Source organism: Pan paniscus, chromosome 12 (genome assembly GCF_029289425.2).
Source record: "Pan paniscus chromosome 12, NHGRI_mPanPan1-v2.0_pri, whole genome shotgun sequence".
Taxonomy (NCBI): domain Eukaryota; kingdom Metazoa; phylum Chordata; class Mammalia; order Primates; family Hominidae; genus Pan; species Pan paniscus.
This window is the reverse complement of record NC_073261.2, coordinates 88,057,774-88,075,416: the sequence shown is the minus strand read 5'-3', so window position 1 is coordinate 88,075,416 and position 17,643 is coordinate 88,057,774. Positions and strand designations below refer to the sequence as shown.

Genomic DNA, 17,643 nt, shown 5'->3' with positions numbered 1-17,643 from the left:
CAGCACAGAAAGTCTGACATTGACGTACATATCTTTTTTACTTTTTATGTTTTTGAGACGGAGTTTCGCTCTTGTTGCCCAGGCTGGAGTGCAATGGCGCAATCTCGGTTCACCGCAACCTCGGCCTCCCGGATTCAAGGGCTTGTTCCCTTGGGGGAAAACAAAACAAAACAAAACTCTTCCTGAAGTCCCAACCAGAAGCAAAACTTTCCCAGCCCTGTCTCAGGCCATTTGTCTGTCAGGCCTCTGGATGGTGGAGTTGGTCTCAGTGTTTACTAAACAAACCAATGTGGTTATCCCATCGAGATCTGAAAGAGAAAGACAAAAAATTAGCATAAATACAAGGCCACCTATTCAATTAAAGCTGCAAACCAGGGCAGCTAGAAAGCTGAATATAAAACAGTCAGGGAGAGTTTTAATACAAGTGAGTTACATAACTTGAGACATGCTTGAGACTCAAACAAAGGCATTCTTATCTCAAGGTTAAAGGAAGGAAGGAAGACCAGCAACAGTTTCCAAGCACTTTTCCTATGAACTTTCTACCAACAATGAGACTCAACAGTTGGGAACTGGCGGGGGTGGGGAGGACAGAAACCTCCACAGCTCATCATTCCTTTGGGTTAATTAGGATGTCCTCTGCATAAGGTGTGGTTCCCTACTGGTGGTGGAGTCACAGGCTTTCAAAATTATCACCATTTCACAACCCAGGAACTGCTCCAGTTGGAAGCAACCTTTGAGACCATATGGCCAACCCCCTCCTGTTATGGATAAAAAACACCAAAGGTCATTCAGCTAGTTACTACAGAACAGGGACTAGAACCCTTGTGGTCCAGGCCAGTGCCACTTCCACCCCTGTGCCTGCACCTTCAGACACATCCACAGACCATCTGTCAGCAGCCCACAGCTGGGAGGGCAACTGAGTATAGCCCCTCCAACAAATTTGCTGGTGCTAGACTTGACCCTCCTTCCCTGAAGCCTTCCCTTTCTCCTGTTTTTTTTCTTCCTCTCTTCTTTCACCCCCCTTTTCTTTTTTGACCTGCATCTATGTCCTCATCCCACTGATGGCATAAAGAGGTCCCTAAGCATTGTTTTAATTTGCCAGTGACACTGGGAGGCGCTGGGATCTGGGGACAAAATGTTTCCTCCAGGCCAACTCCTGGAAGAGGTCAACTCCCTCTTTTCTGTCTCTTCCAGCCTAAGCCTTGAGAATCAGTGACAGAACAAGGAGTTAAAAAGCATAAAATTCCTGATCCTAGTCAAAGACTGTTGAAAGTCAACTTCACAGCTCTTGTGGGCTTTAATTCTCCATTAATAGAAATCTTTAAGGAAATGTTGATGCATTTGTAGTACTTGAGTGTGACCCTTCTATGAATGTTTTTACCAGAAAACTGTTTCAGGCAAAACCTTCCACAAAATAATTACATTTTTGTAGGTTATTCTTTTTTTTTTTTCTGAGATGAGTCTCGCTCTGTCGCCCAGGCTGGAGTGCAGTGGCGCAATCTCGGCTCACTGAAACCTCTGCCTCCCGGGTTCAAGCAATTCTTCTGCCTCAGCCTCACGAGTAGCTGGGATTACAGGCATGTACCACCACACCCAGCTAATTTTTGTATTTTTAGTAGAGATGGGGTTTCACTATCTTGGCCACACTGGTCTTGAACTCCTGACCTCATGATCCACCCACCTTGGCCTCCCAAAGTGTGGGGATTACAGGCATGAGCTACCGCGCCCAGCTTTTGTAGGTTATTCTTTAAAACTCAACAACTTTCAATCAGACACGAAGTCCTAACAGTGGACATATTAAAAAGAGAAATACATGGAGGCAGGACCTTCCTGATACCCTTTAGGTCATAACTTTGAACAGTCCAGTCTACTTCATGTGGCTAAAAGGGGAAATCGGACCTGCCCAATACCCCTATGCCAACATCGGAGCAGAGTCCATTCCTAGTGTCCATCACTTGCCCTGGCAGGGGAACTCTTTTTTTTTTTTTTTGAGACAGAGTCTCACTCTGTTTCCCAGGCTGGAGTGCAGTGGTGCAATCTTGGCTCACTGCAACCTCCGCCTCCTGGGTTCAAGCAATTCTTCTGCCTCAGCCACCCGAATAGTAGCTGAGACTACAGGTGCATGCCATCATGCCTCGCTAATTTTCGTATTTTTAGTAGAGACGGAGTTTCACCATGTTGGCCGGGCTACTCTCAAACATCTGACCTCAAGTGATCCACCCACCTCGGCCTCCAAAAGTGATGGGATTACAGGTGTGAGCCACTGCACCCGGCCCGGAACTCTTCCGTGAGTGTCACTAACTTTTCCCATGTTGTGGTCTGAGGTCACACCCTCTGGTGCTGTCCTCCATGGGGATGTGCAACACTTCTCATACCCTCTGTTTCCTCTCTTTTGTTATAGATGAAGGGGAAGAAAAAGATAAAACCAAACACAGCCCAGAAATTCTGGCATACAAATGAGAAAAGAACTACTTCTTAGCCACCTGTGCCAGGTAGGTGGGTGGATTATAGATTTAAATCCAGCAGAATGTGGTCCAAACTGGTTCTACAGACAATGAAGTGGTTCTTTGTTTGGGGGACCTGCCAGGCCAGGTTAAAGTTGGAGACAGGCTCTTCTAGTGTTGGTAGGCTCCCAGAAGTGTTGGGATTACACAACCCCTCACTGGATGTACAGGCAGAACTGGCAGGCTCGCTGGAACAGAACAAAGCCTTGGGAGAGAAGTTTTTTTTCCTGCAACTCTGCCAGCATCCCTAAGTATTCTGGCTCTAGATCTGGGGACTTTAAATGACAAAATGATAAGTCTAAAATTTATTTTGCAGTTCCAGAGAAAATTGTAAGACTCTTTATGGGCTAGAGAATTTTACAAGTCTTACTTGTGAATAATTGACTTTTCCAAAATTCTGTAACGTCAGCAAAGCATGCCACAGAGAATGAAAATCTGTGTTTCTATGGGGCCAGGTCCTGCACAGTTTCATTTCTCTTTCTTGAGCCATGATTGTCTTAAATTTGCATTGAAATAAAGGGCACCAGCATCAAACTGGGTGGCTGTTGCTGGGTTGTTTTGCATTTTTCCATCATCTTATTTGGAAACCCATGAGACCTTTTTCAATCCTTTGGGCTTCCTCCAAGTGGAATGGTCTTTTAGATCTAGTGTCTTTTGGGGTAAGTAATGGGCCCAAGAGAAAACATAGAGTGAGTGTGAGCATGTGTTTAAATTTTCTAGTGCTGTTTTTAGAGCAATTCAAGAATGAAATCTCCCCAGGGTGCCCAACTGCTCTCAGAATGCAAACCCACACAAAGAGCCAGAGAGGGAGAAGGGATGCTTAAAACAGAGAGGGAGGCTCCTCTTCAGGGACATCCAAGGCTTGGGCCTGGTGGCTTCCTTTTTTTCCTTTTTCTTTCTTTCTTTTTTTTTTTTTTTTGAGACAGAGTCTCACTCTTTCGGCCAGGCTGGAGTGCGGTGGTGCAGTCTTGGCTCACTGCAACCCCATCTCCCAGGTTCAAGAGATTCTCCTGCCTCAGCCTTCTGAGTAGCTGGGATTACAGGCATATGCCACTACTACCCGGCTAATTTTTGTATTTTTAGTAGAGATGGGGTTTCACCATATTGGCCAAGCTGGTCTCAAACTCCTGACCTCAGGTGATCCAGCCATCTCGGCCTCCCAAAGTGCTGGGATTACAGGCGTGAGCCACCATGCCCGGCCAGGCCTGGTGGCTTCTGATTGCACTTCTAGAAGCCACCATCCACCTTTACTGCGTGTAGCCAAAGGAAAGCACCATAGCGCATCTCCATGGTGTTTCCTCATGGATGTTGTTGAAAACGTGTTGTATTCATTATGCAAGATGTCTTTATGAGGGTTCTCAGGATAAATTTCGTTTTGGTCCTGATACCAAGGATAGACATACTTTTCTTGAGCAATTATGCTACCTTTCAGGATTTTAAAAGATATGCAAGCAGTCTTCAGAATGCAGCCACATATTGTGGATAGATCCCCACCCAGATCCTAGTTCAAGAGGCCTGATCTCAGCCCAAAAGCAAATCCCTGGATCTGAGTTTCTGTTGACATATCATTCATTCAACAATAAATCTTTTATCATTATTATTATTATTATTATACTTTAAATTCTAGGGTACATGTGCACAAAGTGCAGGTTTGTTACATATGTATACATGTGCCATGTTGGTGTGCTGCACCCATTAACTTGTCATTTACATTAGGTATACCTCCTAATGCTATCCCTCCCCCCTCCCCCCACCCCACGACAGGCCCCAGTGTGTGATGTTCTCCTGCCTGTGTCCAAGTGTTCTCATTTTTCAATTCCCACCTATGAGTGAGAACATACGGTGTTTGGTTTTTTGTCCTTGCGATAGTTTGCTGAGAATGATGGTTTCCAGCTTCATCCATGTCCCTACAAAGGACATGAACTCATCCTTTTTATGGCTACATAGTATTCCATGGTGTATATGTGCCACATTTTCTTAATCCAGTCTATCATTGATGGACATTTGGGTTGGTTCCAAGTCTTTGCTATTGTGAATAGTGCCACAATAAACATATGTGTGCATGTGTCTTTATAGCAGCATGATTTATAATCCTTTGGGTGTATACCCAGTAATAGGATGGCTGGGTCAAATGGTATTTCTAGTTCTAGATTATTTAGGAATCGCCACACTGTCTTCCACAATTTTTTTTTTTTTAAGATAGGGTCTTACTCTGTTTCCCAGGCTAGAATGCGGTGGCATCATAGCTCACTGCAGTCTTAGACTCCTGACCTCAAGCAATCCTCCCATCTTGGCCTCCCAAAGTGCTGGGATTACAGAATTGAGCCACTATGCTCAGCCCATTCAATTAATCTTTCATATGACAAATATATATAAAGTACCTATTATGTGGCAGGAGATATAGTTGTAAACACGACAGGCAAAATAAATCCTTATTTTCACGTTTGCAATCTAGAGGGGTTAACTCTGCTGGATGCACTTGAATTTGTAGATATGGTAATGAAATTGGTGAAACCGCCTTTGCAAAAATTATAACTGAGGAAATTATGACAGTGAAAGACATCAGACCTAACTGACTCCATCTTTTCTCTTTTTTTTTTTTTTTTTTTGAGACAGAGTCTCGCTCTGTTGCCCAGGCTGAAGTGCAATGGTTTGATCTCGGCTGACCACAACCCCCACCTCCTGGATTCAAGCAATTCTCCTGCCTCAGCCTCCCGAGTAGCTGGGATTAGAGGCATGTGCCACCACGCCCGGCTAATTTTATATTTTTAGTAGAGACGGGGTTTCTCCATGTTGGTCAGTCTGGTCTCGAACTCCCAACCTCAGGTGATCTGCCTGCCTTGGCCTCCCAAAGTGCTGAGATCACAGGTGTGAGCCACTGCACCCAGCCTCCATCTTGCTTCTAACCTTTAAGTTGCCCTTGTTCATTCCTGGGCAAAGGCCGAACTAACCTTGGGAAGAAATTTAGTTTATGCTTCAACTGCGAAACAAAATTGGTAATAGTCCTTTCCGAAAAGACCCCCTTCTTGTCTTGGGACCAGTCTGCCTTTGCAGGACTAACAAATTAGCTACAAGATTAGAAATTATGGTTAAGGGGTCATGCAGCCTCTGGCTGCAAGAGTCAGAGCCTCCCCAAATTGCTCCTGGGGATAACATCACTGTTGTAAAACCTAAGTTCAGTGCTTGAGATATTTTGCAGATCCTGCACTTGATGGATCAGCTGACACCACCCAGACCATAATCTGGCTCAACCGGTTCTGCAACTCCACCCAGGAACAGAAGACAGCAAGAAAAACTCACTTCGACCCCCTATGATTCCATTTCCAACCTGACAAATCAGTGCTCCCCACTTTCCAAGCCCCTACCCACCAAATTATCTTTAAAAACTCTGATCCCTGAATGCTTGGGAGACTGATTTGAGTAATAATAAAACTCTGGTTTCCCACACAGCCGGTTATGCATGAATTACTCTTTCTCTATTGCAATTCCCCTGTCTCGGTAAATTGGCTCTGTCTAGGCAGCGGGCAAGGTGAACCTGATGGGCAGTTACCTAGCAAACAGCTAAAGTGGAAACCTCAGAAAAAGACTAGAAGACCAAAAAGACTAAAACAACACAGGTGTGAGTCAGAGTGATTAAGACATTTAGAAAAAATGAAAGAATTATACTCCTATTTGCTGTGTGATCTTGAGCAAATGACAACCTCTTAGTCTCAGTCTCCTTATCTAAAAAATGACGATAGAGACTTATAGTGAGAAATAAGTGAGATAATATGAATTAAGCTTTTCACACAGTGCCTGCTCATATCACTTGCTCAATAAATACTGGCTGCTACTACTTTTATCCCAGGAGCACCAAGAGGAGAAGAGCCCTTGGTATGGGCATTTTGACCACATGAACTGTTCAGCCTGGTGTCAGAAATGGGAATGTGGAGAGAAGCAGGGTTTCCATTCTGTAGAGGCCATGCCCATGGATGTCACCCAAGTCCTAATATTTCCAAAAGAAACCATACCTAGGCCAGGTGTGGTGGCTCATGCTTGTAATCCCAGCACTTTGGGAGGCCGAGGCAGGTGGATCACCTGAGGTCAAGAGTTTGAGACCAGCCTGCCCAACATGGGGAAACCCTGTCTCTACTAAAAGTACAAAAATTAGCTGGGCATGGTGGCAGGTGCCTGTAATCCCAGCTACTCAGAAGGCTGAGGCAAGAGAATCAGTTGAACCTGGGAGGTGGAGGTTGCAGTGAGCCAAGACTGCACCACTGCACCCCAGCCTGGGCGACAAGAGCAAGACTCCATCTTAAAAAAAAAAAAAAAGAAAAAAGAAAGAAACCATACCTAATATACCTAAGCTACCTTTATGTTTTTCTTCTTCCATCTCAATAATTCTAATCATAATCCTCATTCACACCCCCTATTTTGGCTAGAAGATAATTTCCATATTTCCATTTAACCTTTCCATTTTACTGATAAGACCAGTTTTTTTGTTTCTTTGTTTGTTTGTTTTGAGACGGAGTCTTGCACCATCGCCAGGGCTGGAGTGCAGTGGCGCAATCTCGGCTCACTGCAACCTCCACCTCCTGGGTTCAAGGAATTCTCCTGCCTCAGCCTCCCAAGTAGCTGGGATTACAGGCACCAGCCACCACACCTAGCTAATTTTTTTGTATTTTTAGTAGAGACAGGGTTTCACTATATTGACCAGGCTGGTCTCAAACTCCTGACCTTGTAATCCTCCTGCCCCAAAGTGCTGGGATTACAGACATGAGTCGCCGTGCCCTGCCAAGGGTGGTTTTCATCTTGGCCAATGTTCTAGAGTTAGCACAAATAGAAACTCCAAGCCTTCTCACTCACATCCCATGTTTTTCTGTTATTTGTTTTGAAGGAAGGGGGAAATCGATTTGCTTTTTGTTTTTGTCAGTAGCAAGCAGTGTCACATACCATGGACAAAGATCTAAATGACACATGTTATAATCTTGGAGTTCCTTGCAACTGGCTTTGGGGTTGCTCACTAAAGTCCCTAGGCAGGTGCTTCATTAAATATGACATCTAAATGACTCACCTAGAATTCTGAGATATACACAAAAGAAGAAAGGAAAAAGAAAAGTTCCAAGGACGTGGGTCCCCTTTGGTTCACATTCCAGCCTCAATGAATGGCCCACTTATGTTTCAAGATCTTAAATCTTGGCCAGGCGCGGTGGCTCACGCCTGTAATCCCAGCACTTTGGGAGGCCGAGGCAGGCGGATCACGAGGTCAGGAGATCGAGACCGTCCTGGCTAACACGGTGAAACCCCATCTCTACTAAAAACAGAAAAAATTAGCCGGGCCTGGTGGTGGGCACCCGTAGTCCCAGCTACTCGGGAGGCTGAAGCAGGAGAACAGCGTGAACCTGGGAGGCGGAGCTTGCAGTGAGCCGAGATCGCACCACTGCACTCCAGGCTGGGCGACAAAGCAAGACTCCGTCTCAAAAAAAGAAAAAAAAAAAAAAAGATCTTAATTCTTGATCTTGAATGTACAATACAGACAATGAAAGCCATAAATATGTTAAGTCAAGAAGATCCCCAAATCCCAGGATCTTGAAAACTTCACCTCCTGAGCTTCATCATACCATCAGCCCACACCCACACTCATTTCTCCGTCTACCCTCACCATTCCTGATCTTGAAGAACTTTCTCCAAGGCCAAGGACAGAGTTCTATAAACAAAGTGGTAAGTGAGAGCGAATATCCACATGCCCCAAACTGGGCCCCTCCCCACAGTTGAGAGACCACTAAATGAAAGGGCCTTACTGTGTAAAAACCAGGGAGGGATAGGAGATAATGGACAAATAGCAGACCAACTGTAATTTCTGCTCATCTAAGATGATCAGACCAGTAACATAAACAGAAGAGGAATGATTCTATGAGTCCCAACTCCAGGCCCTCATGCCCTTATTCTCCATAGGCCTTAGAGCACAAATGAGCTGCACATAGCATGTCCTCTGTTATCAAACAGGCCAGCCAAGAGATGGCCTCTCTCAGCTGGCTGAGCTCAGGTACCTTGGAGCTAAAAACATTCACTATCTCGCTGCAGTCTAAAGCTTGGAGCAATTCCTTTTAGTCGATGTACTAGAAGGCAAAGGTCAGGCAGCCAATTCTAGGTACCCTCTGTAAGCATTTGGCAGAGATCTGTGAGCATGGACCTGTGCCTAACTGTTCAAGTATAAAGGAAGAGGAGAAAACTAGTCCCAGGCAACAGGCCTCCACATTCTCCAGCACTCTTCTGCTCTTCCAGTGGCTCTGAAGTTGGTGGGAGCATTGCGTTGTATCCTGCCCTTCCAGTCTACTATAAATCTTACTAGATGGTTCTATGGCCTACTTTGTAGCCCAGTGAAACAGCAAAACCTACCAGGTGTGTATCACCTTATATATTTCCTTGCCTCTGTTCCTCTGTGGATGAAACCGGACTTACCTGAACTAAACAGATTATATTATAAAAACTTCTGGGAAGTCCCAAAAGAGTATTATCATGTTCATTTAAATGATCTTATAGTTGCTACAGACTTTGCTTTTTGAATGCAGAATATGCATTGATTTTTTTCATATCCAAAGCTCTAGGGGTCTCTTTATTAGCATGCTTTAACTATTGTGTACTCTAATTAAATGTGAATATAGCCTTAATCTAACTGACTCCCTTGATATTACCCCAATCAGAGATCATGAAACATACTTATAGCGCCCATGTATTGAGTGTCTACTATGCACAGGTCAGGAAATGTGTCAGGGACTTTACATATGTTATTTTGGTCCACCTTCACAAAGGATTTGTAGAATTAGCTTCAGTTTACAGCTGCTGAATCTAAAATGCAAAAAGGACAAGTTACACAAGAGCACAGGTGCAAGTGGTAGAACTCAAATGCACACTCAGCTATGTCTGGCTCCAAATCCAGTGACATGACATCCTTCTTTGTCTGAGTAGGAACAGTCATAAAAATATTGGAAGGAATTCATGGAGCCTTCTTTAAATAAAAGGCTCATGGTGTCCACAAGATGATCCCACGCTACTCCACCCCAGTGACACCTTGTCTGGGGTGTTGTGAACACTTGTAAAAGCCACATTTTTTTTTTTTTTTTTTTTTGACGGAGTCTTGCTCCATCACCCAGTCTGGAGTGTAGTGGCGTGATCTCGGCTCACTGCAACCTCTGCTTCCTGGGTTCAAGTAATTCTCGTGTCTCAGCATCCCTAGTAGCTGGGATTACAGGTGCCTGCCACCATGCCTGGCTAATTTTTTAAATTTTTAGTGGAGACAAGGGTTTCCCATGTTGGCCAGCCTGTTCTTGAACTCCTGACCTCAAGTGATTCACCCGCCTCGGCTTCCCAAAGTGCTGGGATTACAGGCATGAGCCACCACGCCTGGCCAAAGCCACAATTTAATAGGAATTAATACTGGCAAAGGAAGTTGACAAGACAAAGTGGGTCTGAAAATGCAAGGAACTGTTGAAGAGTAATTAGTTTGTTGGAAAAAAAAAGATGGAGAATAGGAGAAACAATCTAACAACTCTCTCAATATTTGAAAAGCTGTAATGTAGTAGAAATGGATTTTGTTCATTCACTCATTCATTCATTTCTCACACATTTCTCAGACACCAAACATGGGCCAGACACTTGCTAGCCATTGGAGAGCAGCTAGAAAGAAGTCAAATGTGCCTGCACAGCAAAGCAAGAAAACCAGATGTGAAAAAGCATTGCAAGTGTGATGATTTCTGCAAGGTATAAAAAGGAAGTAAGAAGAAGTCTTTGGTCTTACTCCCTAAGATTCAGTAACACAGAATGACTACTCCTTTATTTTTTTTATTTTTTTTTTATTTTTGAGACAGAGTTTCACTCTTGTCGCCCAGGCTGGAGTGCAGTGGCGCAGTTTTGGCTCACTGCAACCTCTGCCTCCCAGGTTCAAGCGATTCTCCTGCCTCAGACTCCTGAGTAGCTGGGACTACAGGTGCACACCACCACACCTGGCTAATTTTTGTATTTTTAGTAGAGACGGGGTTTCATCATGTTGGCCAGGCTGGTCTCCAACTCCTGACCTCAGGTGATCTGCCCATCTCAGCCTCCCAAAGTGCTGGGATTACAGGTGTGAGCCACCACGCCTGGCCTAACACAGAATAACTCTTACTGGGTAGAAATATCAATAGGTAAAAATAAAAGGGAGGCAGATTTCAGGGTAGAGTAAGAAAAGCTGTCCTGAGTCCCCAACAATGAGGAAGGTGTCAGGAAGAAGTGAGTCCCTGGCAGTGGGAGGGTTCCATTGGTGGCTGACTGACCCCCTCCCTGACACATTCCACAAGGGATTCCCTCATAGGAGAGAAGGTTAGCATAAGCACTGTCTACCAGCGCAGATGCTGAAGTCCTAGAGTCTTGGACTTCATCTTCGACAGAGTGAACAAAAGTTCTCTGAAAGAAAGACGTTTTTCAGTAATGCTGTTCAGCTCTTCCAGTGTGCTACTGTCCAACAATTCAATAGAGCTGTCCAGTCTGCAGGGAAGAAGGCAAGGGGCAACTTAATCCCAATTAAGTAACATCCACTTACCTTTAGCAGATAAGTGAAACCTCCCCAACCTATTGTTAATAAAAGCTTGGGTGAGGGAGAACTTACTGGGTAGAAACTGTAGCATCCAGAACTTAGAGTTACCTGTGCCAGCTGCCAACAATTTTTGGACAGAGAAATGTTTTTAGGAATCCATTTTATCATTGCTCTGCACCATAAATTCCGGAGAGCACCCTTTCTTATCTGCTCAGCCTTGCCTCTTAAGAATGGTTGACTGCTCATCAACGATTCATTCTGGTAGAATAAGGAAGAATGCTCTTGTTTTCTATGACAAAGCCTCCATTTTCTATTTTCATGCTGAGGCAAGTAGCTGCAAGCCTGAGAGATTTATTATTTTATGACTTATGCCAATTTTGGAAGCTTGCAACTTTGAATCAAACTAGGAATGTGAAAAAAAGGGAAAAAAATTGTACAAGCCTAGCAAGCCAGTGTGGAAAACTCAGGAGATAAAAAATATATCTCCTTTGTCCAAATTATTCGAGTTGGAAACATCCCACCTCACAGATCAATTGCCCATTTAATCATAATGCCTTATAGCCACGTGGCACTTCAGGGACAGCTTACAAAGTATGTTCTTGTTTATTATCTTCTAGCCCTCCCAGCAGTCCTCTGCAGTGGGTATGGCTCATGCTATAACAGAGCAGGTGTTGGACTATGAACCAGAAGAATCAGGCTCTATCTCCAGCCACCTCTTTAATTGATGTCTTCGGGCAATTTCACTTAAGCTCTGAACCTCAATTTTTTCTTCTGGCCAAAGGAACTGAAACACCCAGAGACAGATGAAGCTCACAAAGCTTCAGCTTCAGGGCCTGCCACTTGCACAGGTTGTGAACCTAATTTTGAATTCACGGTTTTGTGTTCTTGTCCTTAAAAAGGGCTCCCCAAATTACAATTTCAGGCCACACAAAACCTAGATCAACCTCTTAATAATAGTATACCTCCTCAGCCTAATTCTAGGAAGCCAAAATACAACAGGTGTCTCTATGATCTCAGCTCTGCCCAATGGCCTGTGTTGGTCCTATGGCTCCTCATGTCACAGGTGAACTCTGTTGGTGCCTCTCCTTGATGGCTGCAAAGGGCTCACAGCTGGCCTCTTCTCCAGAGAATGCCCTCAGCTGCACAAGAGGCCCTCATCCTGGAGTGTACACCACCACTCCCATCCAGGATAGCCAACCAACTCCTGATTGACGGGGAGTGATCCCCTATACACAAGGCTGCACCCCTGCCTGAAGGTCGGAGCAACTCTGTGGTGCAAGTCATGTCCTTAGGGGCCAGACTGAAGCTAGACTCCATCTGGGATCACATTCTTGCTTGGTTCCTTCCCATGTCTCATCCTGTTTCACTCACCCCTTTCTGCTACACCGCTGCCCCATTAACATGTGCACCTGAACCCTCACCTGGGGATCAGCTTCTAGGGCACCCAACCTGAGACGTAGAATGATAAGAAGAGTGCCATTTATTTCCTATGTTGAAGACTGTCTGGTTAACTTTCAAACATAGTCAAAGAGCCATAAGCCTCCAAAACCCCTTGCAGCTCAGTCTGTGGTGGAGATGGGTGTATATATATGTTCCTTAGCCAGCAACTTGGTCTGAGACCCATCCTGTGCCCCAAAGTCCACAGTTAAGAGTTCTAAGTACCTTCGGAATAAGTACTTTTGGGAGGGTGAAGGTGGAAGAGCTGACTGTTTTGTGATACCCTACACTGTGACCAACCACCCTAGTGTCTTCTTAGAATCTTTAGCTTTGGGTGTTAGGAAGGACACCAAAAGATGAGAAAAGAATGAACAGTAGCATCGTGTCACTTTCATTCTCTTGGCACCTTCTACCTGCAGGAGATTTATAGCTAGTTCTTTGTCCTGGATAAATAGAGGAATCAAAGAGCTCTCCAATGTTATCTGTCAGTTTAGAGAGAGGCAGAGTTTAGGAGTAAAGGGATTTACAGCCTGCTTCTGTCTCACCTCGTACTCAGTTTGTGACTTTAAAATGAATTAATCATTCATTGCCCTTTAGCACTCCCGTGTATGGCATGCAGGTTTACTTCCACATCTCACAAAGACCAAAGATCCCGAAAAGGATCATCATAACAGCAAGACTGCCATCCATAAGAGAGACATAATTTTTAAAAATTAAAAAAGATAGGCTGGGCATCGTGGCTCATGCCTGTAATCCCATCACTTTGGGAGGCCGAGGCAGGCAGATCATGAGGTAAGGAATTCCACACCAGCCTGAGCAACATGGTGAAACCCCATCTCTACTAAAAATACAAAAACTAGCTGGGCATGTGGCGCTTGCCAGTAATCCCAGCTACTCAGAAGGCTGAAGCAGGAGAATTGCTTGAACCGAGGAGGTGAACGCTGCAGTGAGCTGAGATCATGCCACTGCACTCCAGCCTGGTTGACACAGCAAGCTTCGTCTCAAAAAAAAAAAGATAAAGACAGAGTCTTGCTATGTTGGCCAGGCTGTTTTCAAACTCCTGGCCTCAACCAATCCTCCTGGCTCAGCCTCCCAAAGCACTGGGATTACAGGTGTGAGCCACTGCCCCTGGCCAAGACATAATTTTTAATCATCAAAAAGGACACACAAGAAATTCCTCATGAAGGGGAATAAAATGTGAGGCAGGAAGGAAATATTCATTACCCAGACGGGTGCTTGCTCCCCTAGACTCTTACCCCGAGGGATCTGGAGATAACTAGTGCTCTATCTCCTTCCATTAAAGAGATAGGTATGGGCTTTGCAGGCAAACTGTGAGGATCTAGGTCAAATCCAGGGTCATCATTCAAGGGAGAGATCATTCAAGGGTGGGCTGATGAGCTGCAGATTTCAGAATCAGGCTACAAGAAGTTGGGAAAGAGGCCGGGCGCAGTGGCTCATGCCTGTAATCCCAGCACTTTGGGAGGCCGAGGCGGGCGGATCACGAGGTCAGGAAATCGAGACCATCCTGGCTAACAAGGTGAAACCCCGTCTCTACTAAAAATACAAAAAATTAGCCGGGCATGGTGGCGGGCGCCTGTAGTCCCAGCTACTCGGGAGGCTGAGGCAAGAGAATGGCGTGAACCCAGGAGGCGGAGCTTGCAGTGAGCAGAGATCGCGCGGCTGCACTCCAGCCTGGGCGACAGAGCAAGACTCCGTCTCAAAAACAAACAAACAAACAAGAAGTTGGGAAAGACTGACTCAGAGACTGGGGCCCATGGCACTTACCCAGATGAGGCTTCCAATGCCCCATCCAAACCTTAGCAGAACCACGGATATCTCTTTATGCAGAACCATTGGTTTTCTGAGCCAGCAGCTTCCTGTAGACTCTTGGAACTGATCTAAGGATATGGGAGCCTTGAACTTGAGCGGGGAGCAAAATAACTGTGTGTGGCTTTGGTTAAATTGCTTGCTGTCCATTCCTTCATGTCTCCTTTACTCATCTTTCAAGGCTGATATCAGATTCAGATTGAAGCACTATGCATGAAACTGCTCTGATGTAAACTGTAAAGTAACAAATGTAAATGTAAGACAGTGGTAACTGTGGAATAAATACCAAAGAGGGCGAAGAGGAAAGCTCTTCAGAATTGGAAGTTCAGGCTCACAATGCATGTAGAGCCTTCCCTACTGTATTAGTCGGTTCTCACACTGCTATGAAGAAATACCGGAGACTAGGTAATTTATAAAGGAAAATATTTCAATTGACTCACAGTTCTGCATGGCTGGCGAGGCCTCAGAAAAACTTACAATCATGCAGAAGGCACCTCTTCATAGGGCGGCAGGAGAATGAGTGCCCAGTGAAGCGGGGAAGCCCCTTATAAAACCATCAGCTCTTGTGAGAACTAACTCACTATCACAAGAACACAATGGGGAAAACTGCCCCCATGATTCATTTATCTCCACCTGGTTTCGCTCACACACGTGGTGATTATGGAACTACAATTCAAGATGAGATTGGTTGGGAACACAACCAAACCATATCACCTACCGTTGAGGGGGAGGTGAAAAGAGTCCCATGCCCAGTGTTCCTGGCAAGAATGAATCTGTGTCTATAGGAGTGTGCACCTGTAGTCTCCCTATCACAAGCAACTGCACATGGCCCATCTGTATTACTGTTCTCTGCAGTGACCTCTGGTTCCAATTACCTTTCCAGCTCCCTGTCCTTCCATGAACCCTGGTAGCACTGGCAGGGGCCCTGTTTGTTCTAGTCTCTTCCCCAGGACAGATGGATGCTTGAATAAACATGTTGGATACAAATAGCGCACCCAAACTCTCCTTAGAAATCTCATTTTGTGCCCTGCATGTTCAGCCCAGATAGAATCTCCACAGACCAGACCAGCTGGATCAGACTCAGCTCTACCCTAGCTTAGTGGTTTGGACCACAGGTCCTCCTGTGGAGGAGGGGTCTCAAGCCACTTTCCCCAGCTCTCTCCCCTCCACTCTAAGTCAACATTGGTCCCAATTACCTCCCTCCTCCTCATTAGGGGCCCACAGTACTGATAATGACCATTTTAAATACCTTTTTCTAAAAATATCACCAAAAACAAGAAAGGCACAAGATAGAAGGCTCAAAGAAAATACGAAACATGTAGTTTTAAATTTTTCATCCTTCAAAGGAAGGACCAAAGATAATTAAAATATTAGTGAAGGAAGTACAGGTAGATAAAAATAGGTATTTACATATATGCTGCCCCTTTAGGGGGGACTTTCAATTTTAAAAACTTAGCTGATAAAAACGATAAAGCTGGCCGGGCGCGGTGGCTCACGCCTGTAATCCCAGCACTTTGGGAGGCCGAGGCAGGCGGATCACGAGGTCAGGAGATCGAGACCATCCTGACTAACACGGTGAAACCCTGTCTCTACTAAAAAAAAAATACAAAAAATTAGCTGGGCGTGGTGGCGGGCACCTGTAGTCCCAGCTACTCGGGAGGCTGAGGCAGGAGAATGACGTGAACCCAGGAGGCGAAGCTTGCAGTGAGCCGACATCACGCCACTGCACTCTAGCCTGGGCAACAGAGCGAGACTTCATCTCAAAAGAAAAAAAAAAAAAACCGATAAAGCTTGCAAAACCCAGGATGCCTGTGAAATAAACATACCTTGTATGTGCTGCACAAATTATCAATGATTTTTTTTTTTTTTTTGAGATGGAGTCTGGCTCTTGTTGCCCAGGCTGGAGTGCAGTGACCTGATCTCAGCTCACTGCAACCTCTGCCTCCCGGGTTCAAGCAATTCTCCTGCCTCAGCCTCCTGAGTAGCTGGGATGACAAGCGCCTGCCACCACGCCCGGCTAATTTGTGTACTTTTAGTAGAGATGGGGTTTCGCCATGTTGGCCAGGCTGCTCTCGAAATCCTGACCTCAGGTGATCTGCCCACCTTGGCCTCCCAAAGTGCTGGGATTACAGGTGTGAGCCACCACACCTGGCTATTGATGATTTTATAGTGTATAAATATTGTTGATGTACTGGGTGTGATGGTTAATTTTCTGTCAACCTGACTGGGTCACAGAGTACCCAGATATTGGTCAAACATTATTTTGGATGTGAGAGTGTTTTTGGATAAGATTAACATTTAACTTGATAGACTGAGTGATATGGTTTTGATCTGGGTCCCTACCCAAATCTCGTGTTGAATTGTAATCCCCAGTGTTAGAGGTGGGGCCTGGTGGGGAGTGATTGGATCAATGGGCAGATTTTCACCTTTGGTGCTGTTCTCATGATAGAGTTCTCAGGAAATCTGGTTGTTTAAAAGTGTGTGGCACCTCCTCCCTCTCTCTTGCTCCTGCTCTGGCCAGGTAAGATGTGCCTGCTTTCCCTTCACCTTCCACCATGATTTTAAGTTTCCTGAGGCCTCCCTAGAAGCTGCTATGCCTCCTGTACAGCCTGCAGAATGGTGAGCCAATTAAACCTCTTTTCTTTATAAATTACCCAGTCTTGGGTATTTCTTTATAGCAGTGCAAGAACGGACTAATACATTGAGTAAAGCAGATTCCCCTGTCTGATGTTCAATCAGTTGAAAGACTGAAGAAAACAAAAGTTTGACCCTCCCCTAAGTAAGAGAGAATTCCTCCTGCCTGACTGCCTTTGAACTGGGACATTCGTTTTTCCTGCCTTCAGACTCAAACTGAAACGTCAGTTCTTCTTGGGTCTCAAGCCTACTGGCCTTCAGACTGGAACTACACTATCAGCTCTTCTGGTTCTTAGGCCTTTCCACTTTAACTGGAACTACATCATTGACTCTCCTGGGTCTCTAGTTTGCTGAATCACCCTGCAGATCTTGAGACTTGCCAGCCTCTAAAACTGAGTGAGCCACTTTCTTTACACACACACAAACACACACACATATCCTACTGGTTCTGTTCCTCTGGAGAACCCTGACTACCACACTGGATCATCCTCAAATAAAACAGGTATTAAGCTGTTGGACCAGAGTAAGATTTGTTTTCTCCTGCAGTCATAACTCAACCTACTGACCTCTAAAATTCATCATTCTTGTAGCACCAACGATGACTACAGCCCAAAACTTAGACTATCCCAGCATCTGGAACTGAGATTCATACTTTGTTTAGTGGGAAGTCCCGACTTCTTTTATCTTGAC

General features: G+C 45.1%; 1 long non-coding RNA gene across 2 annotated transcripts; it reads left to right on the top strand.

The window, feature by feature from the left end:
* Window positions 1-596: 596 nt before the first annotated feature.
* LOC117979133 (uncharacterized) lies at window positions 597-5,942 on the top strand. 2 transcript variants are annotated; one of them, XR_008624386.2, is made up of 4 exons: window positions 597-2,287; window positions 2,402-2,492; window positions 5,121-5,372; window positions 5,704-5,942. It is a non-coding gene; the product is annotated as an uncharacterized LOC117979133 (long non-coding RNA). The 2 variants fall into 2 exon arrangements; XR_004669787.3 differs by having other exon boundaries at window positions 625-2,287; window positions 5,121-5,942.
* Window positions 5,943-17,643: the final 11,701 nt, after the last annotated feature.